General features: G+C 39.9%; 1 pseudogene; it reads left to right on the forward strand.

Annotated features, from left to right (window-relative positions):
- The first annotated feature begins 1,319 nt into the window (after positions 1 to 1,319).
- Positions 1,320 to 5,403, forward strand: LOC129667651 (zinc finger protein 844-like; annotated as a pseudogene).
- Positions 5,404 to 6,204: the final 801 nt, after the last annotated feature.

The raw sequence follows: 6,204 nt of genomic DNA on the forward strand, positions 1-6,204 counted from the left end.
TATACATATACGTATATGTGTGTGTGTGTATATATATATATATAAAACAACAATAACTTGTTATTTCATATTTGTGGAAATTAGAGGTCCAAATTCAGTCCCATTGGGCTCACAATTATCAGAGAACTGGCTCGTCTGGAAGGCTCTGGGAGTTTTTCAGTTTCTGGGGGTGGCTAGTTTGGCTCCTCACGAGTTCCTCACATCATGGGAACACTTTGCCTCCCCAGCTGTGTCTGCTACTTCTGTTAGCTTGCCTCCCTGCCACCCATAAGAACCCTTGTGGTTACAATGTCCCCGGCTGGGATAACCTAAATTCATTAACCTACCTGCACATTTTTAACCCATCGTGCTCCTAAAACTAGTGTCCTAGTTTGCTTTCTATTGTTGGAACATGCTGATGAAAAGCAACTTGGAGAGGAAGAGGTTTATTTCCCCTTATCCTACCACATCGCAGTCCATCATGAAGAGAGAAGTCGGGGCGGGAGCTCAAGACAGGAACCTGGAGACAGGAACTGAAGCAGAGACCATGGAGGAGCCCTGCTTACTGGCTTGCCCATCACGGCTTGCTCAGCCTGCTTTCTTATACAGCGCAAGATCACCAGCCCAGGAGCAGCACCTTACATCAGGAGCTGGGCCCTCCCACATCCATCACTAAGAAAATGCCCTAGCAGCTAGGCTGCAGGCCAATCTGATAAAGGCATTTTCTCAACTGAGGTTCACTCTTCCGGATGACTCTGGCTTACATTAAATTGGCAAAAAGCTACTCATAGGTTCTAGAGATTAGGGCCTGACTGTCACTGGAATATCGTTATTTAGCCTTATTGTTTTGGGCCCAGGAATTCAGAGGAAATGTGTGCAAGGACTCAAGTAGAGGGATATTTACATGTAAGACCAAACACTGGTTTGATCATAAAAGGAAACCTTCAAGTCACTGTAAAAGGCCGTAGTGTCCAGGGTTACTCTGAACTCTTCTAAGTGTGGGTCCCCCAACTATACCCACCAGCGGCCGTAATTCAAATGGTAGTTATTACTATTAACATTAGAACCCAACAAGGACTTGGGCTTTGAAATGGAACCGTTTTTAAGTGAAAGACCATGGGCTCATCTCAGAGTAAAATAAATGGAGGCAGCAAGAATGCTCGTTGAAATTCCTCCCGCTCCCCCCCCCCCCCCCCCCCCCCCCCCCGCTTTTATATCTTTAGACACCATAATCCCAAGTGAGAATTACCCTCAAAGCGTCGCTGGAAAGATGAATGGTTCTATGACTAAGGAGATTACCGTCATTGTCAGATGTGAGCATTCCATTCCGTTAAGTAGTCATGCCTGAGCTCATCGGGTCCTGCCTGGTGGACAAGCCTCCACGTGCTCAAGATTCGCAGGCGACACTGGGAGCTTCTCAACAGCAGCTTGTCTGGAAGCATCAGGCTCCTCACAGCCTTGCGAACGCAATAGTGGAGCACGTAATGGGAACATAAAATTTGGCCGTCAGTCGTCTGGAATTCCCAGTGGCTGGGTAGATGCGCAAGAATTAGGAGTTCACTGATGCAGGAGCCACCGGGAAGAACTCCATTTCCTTATGCATTTTCTTTACACTAACATTTTCTCTTCTTTCTCTATTCATTTACAGGAAATTTCTTTCATCCTTTTCAATTGCTCACGGTTTGTTTTTAGCCTTATCCCATGACTTCTAGCAGGCTGGATTGCTTAACCTTTTCGATTTCTTTATTTCCACCTTTGCTCCAACCACGGACTAGTTAGTCATACCTGATAACTGCTATCATCTCAAACTGGAATTCCTTTCTGACCACAACCTCCTGTTCCTGCCCTCCTCCTTCCTCATCCGCTCAATCTGGCCTTTGTCTACATTGTTATTTGTAGGTCTTCTGTGCCGATCCGCATGAGGTAATCAGCACCTCCAGCCAAAGGCAAAGAATCTTGATATCGTACGTCCGTAAGTCCCGCTCAGACCTGCCTTGACCCAGGTTATGTGTTGGGTGAAGTTTTAAAGATACTAGGCTCTTCAAGGTGAAAGTTTAAAGATGTGTTCACATGGGAAAGCTCATGGCAAAGTACGATTTGCAACTGTCTTTCCCTCACCTCTTTTCCAGATTTTTCTATATTCTGAAGCATATCCAACATTTCATTTCTAATTGTTCTTTCAATTACTTCTGAAATCCCAAGTTCTTTTCTCTTGTGATATTAGGGATAGAAAGCATGCACCTTAAGCTTGCTAGGCACACTCTGTCTTCTGAGCCACATCCCAGTCCCTCCAGACCAGCGTCAATTCTGTATGTTCTACAACTAAAGCGTAAGGTCTCTTCAGGACGCTTCATGTTCCATTAGATAACCAGCAACAGTGGTAGTAGCCTATACCATTTGGGGGTTAGGGTGCTTTGAATAAAAGTGGCCCCCATAGGCTCATAGGGAGTGGCATTATTTGGTTAGGATTAGGACTTGTGGCCTTGTTGTGGTAGGCCTGGCCTTATGGGAGAAAGTGTGTCCCTGGGGGTGGGCTTTGAGAGAGAGGCCCAGTGGCTCACTTTTTCTTCCTGCTGCCTGCAGATCAGGGGATCAGAATATAGAACTCTCTGCTCCTTCTCCAGCACCTTGTCTGCCTGTGTGCCCCCATGCTTCTCGCCATGATGACAATGGGCTAAACCTCTGAACTGTAAGCCAGCCCCAATAAGTGTTTTTATTTATAAGAGTTGCTGTGGTCATGTCTCTTCACAGCAAAAGAAACCCTAACTTGTTGTAAAGACAGAGGTCCTTACAACAAGACATCTTATGAGGAGGTAGCCCATGCCTGACACTAGAATTTTTATTTAATAACTGTATGGCTTCCAGGAATGTTTTTGTTTTTACATGTGCATAGAACACTCCCATTCAACATTGAAAACTCCTTTTTATTTCCTTTTATGTTATAATTAACTACAAAGCAGCAGGTTTCCTTGTGGCTTTTCCATACATATGTAATTCTGGTTGATCTTCCTCTCTCCTGCCCCATGCCTGCTTACACTCTTTATTCCTCAGTTTCCCCTTCTGCTACCACATCTCGTGTTCTATTGCCTCCGCACCAACAAACCTCTTTCCCCCTTCACGTACCCATTTCTAGTTTTCGGTTTTCTGTACACATTCATTTTCTCAAATACACATGTAAAAATCAGAAGCAACATCTGAACATGAGAAAGAACACGTGACCCTTCTCCTTCTCAGCCTGGGTTGTCATAATTTTCTGTTTTCCTGTTCCATCCATTTTTTAAAATGTCATTTTTTTTAGAGCTAAAATTCCATTGGGTATACACAGCACAGTTTCATTATCTGTTCAGCTGATGGATACCTAGGCTGACCCCACTTCCTTGCTACTGTGCGTTAAACAAGGATGGTCAAGCATGTGTGCTAAGATATAGAATCTGCTAGATATAGACCTGGCAGTGACACACCTGGCTCACACGAAAGTCCTAGTGTTCTGTGAAACCTCCAGAACAATTTTCACAGTTGTAATACCAGTTTACACTCTCACCAGAGTAAATAAGGGTTCTGTTCTGCCCACATCCTTGCCAGCATTTGTAGTCATTCATTTGCTTGATGATAATCATTGTGCTGGGGTGTGACAGAATCTAAAAATAGTTCTAATTTGCATTTCCTTGATATCTAAGGATTTGAAATATTCATTGACTATATGTATTTTTTTCTTTTTGAAGCTCTAATTCCTTAACCCATTTACTTGTTTATTATTTTTCCTGATTTCTTTTTCAGTGAGTTTGTTATTTTATATATATATATATAATGCTACTGATTTTTGTAGGCTGGTTTTGTATCCTGAAAATTACTGAAAGTATTTACCAGATCTAAAAAGTTTTCTCTGGAGTTCAGACCTGGTCTTAATCAGAAGTCTTCTGAATTTTAAAAGAGGATTTAATGTCTCAAACTTCATCACACTAGAAAGGGAAGAAAGTACCAAACCAGTATAATCCTGTACCAAACCCAGGTACTTTAAATCATAGGATCATGTGGTCTGCAAATAAGGATAGTTTAACTTTTTCCTTTCCATTTTTTAAAATCACTTTTATGTCCTTATCTTACTACTCTAGTTAAAAGACCTCAAGCACTGAGTTGAGTAGGAATGAAGAGAAAGACCACCTTTGTCTTATTTTAAATTTTCGAAGAATCTTATGTCTCCCTGTTTAGTATAAGGTTAGCAACAACCTTATGTTGCAGTATGTTCTATCTTTTCATATTTCCTTCATGAAGGCATGCTGAACTTTGGCAAATGCTTTTTCTGTAGCTATAGAGATGATTATGTGATTTAAGTCAATTAATGTAGGCTGCAAGTTCAGCTCTATAGGTGAGCAGAATTGAATAATTAGTTGGATGTGGTCTGAGCCAGCTGCTCCATACTGTGAGGGGAATTCAGGTGAGTTCCAAAGTTGTGACATGCGTGCAATGAATTATGATGATGTGCTTGTAAACTTCACTCAGGAAGAAGAAGTTTTACTGGATCCTTCCCAGAAGAGTATCTACAAGGATGGAATGCTGGAGACCTACAAGAACCCCACTGCTATAGGCTACAATTGGGAAGACCTAATATTGAAGAACATCGTCAACATTCTAGAAGAAATGAAATAACATGTATGGAAGAGAAACCCTACAAATGTATTCAATGTGATAAAGCCTTTGCATGTCATAGTAGTCTCCGAATACATCAAAGGACACATACCAGAGAGAAGCACTATGAATGTAATCAGTGTGGTAAGGCCTTTTCACAACACAGTCATCTCCAAACTCAAAAAAGAATCCATACTAGAGAAAAACCCTACAAATGTAATTAATGAGAAAAAGCCTTTGCATGTCCAAGTAATCTCTGAAAACATAAAAGAACCCATACTGGAGAGAAACCCTACAAATGTAATTAATGTGATAAAGCCTTTTCACCACACAGTAATCTCCAAATACATAAAATAATACATACTGGAGAGAAACCCTATGAATATAATCAACATGATAAAACCTTTGCACATTGCTGTGATCTTCAAGGCATGAAAAAAATTCAGGCTGGCAAGAAACCCTACAAATGTAATCAATGTGATAAAGCTTTTTCACAACACAGTAATATGCAAATACATAAAAGAACACAGAGTGGAGAGAAACTCTACAAATGTAATCAAGGTGAGAAAGCCTTAAAACATAGTAATCTCAGAATACATAAAAGAACACATACTGGAGAGAAACCCTAAGTATGTAACCAGTGTGGTAAAGCCTTTGCATGTCTCATTGATCTTCAAAGGCATGAAAGAAACCTTACTGGAAAAGAACCCTATGAATATATTTAATGTGATGAAGCTTATGAATATTAATATATTCTTCATTATAATGAAATATTTCATACTGGAGAAAAATTTATGAGCATATTTAATGTGATAAATTCAACCTCTGCATTTTTGTGTATTTTGTAGAGACATAAAGGAGGGCTGAACAGAAGGGTTAGCTGAGATAGTCACAATGTGACAGAGGAAGCCAGGAAAAAAGGGTTACACATGGTTTTACTTTTCTTTATTCGTTTGTGTTTGTACCATAAGGAACTACAAAGATGGACTGTGACCTGGGCACATTAACCAGTTGAACCTGTTCATTACCTGAGCTGCTTTTCACTAGAGGGTTAACCTGAAGCAAAAGAGAAGCAGGTTACAACCAAAAAATGGTTCCTCAAAAGTGATTTTGTTGCAAAAAAAAAAAAAAAAAAAAATGTTGTCCTTTTAGAAGAACGTGAAAGATATTAGGAATTTCAATGTGACAGAAAGTTGTACACAGAGTTTCAGCAGCTGTTCTTGTGGGACCTGGAAGATTGGAGTGTTGAAAGTAATGCACAGATTTCAATGTGAAATGAAGTCTGTGAAAAATTAAGCTAGAGGTCATTTGTGTTGTATTTTATTAAAAAATGTTTCTTATTTTTCCCAATGTTCTACAAAATTAAGTAAGGCAGAATTAAAAATAATGAACAGAAAAAAGTCTACTGATGTAGTATATTACATTTATTGATTTGTGTATGTTAAACAAAGCTTCTATCCCTGAGATAAAATTGACTTGGTTATTATGCATAATCATCTTGATATGATTTTCGAATTTAGTTTCTGAGTACTTTGTTGATGATTTTTGCATCTGTATTCATGAGAGAGATTACATTTCTCATTTGTTGTGTCTTTTTCT

This window comes from Psammomys obesus, unplaced genomic scaffold (genome assembly GCF_907164565.1).
Source record: "Psammomys obesus unplaced genomic scaffold, mPsaObe1.curated_primary_1811, whole genome shotgun sequence".
Taxonomy (NCBI): Eukaryota; Metazoa; Chordata; class Mammalia; order Rodentia; family Muridae; genus Psammomys; species Psammomys obesus.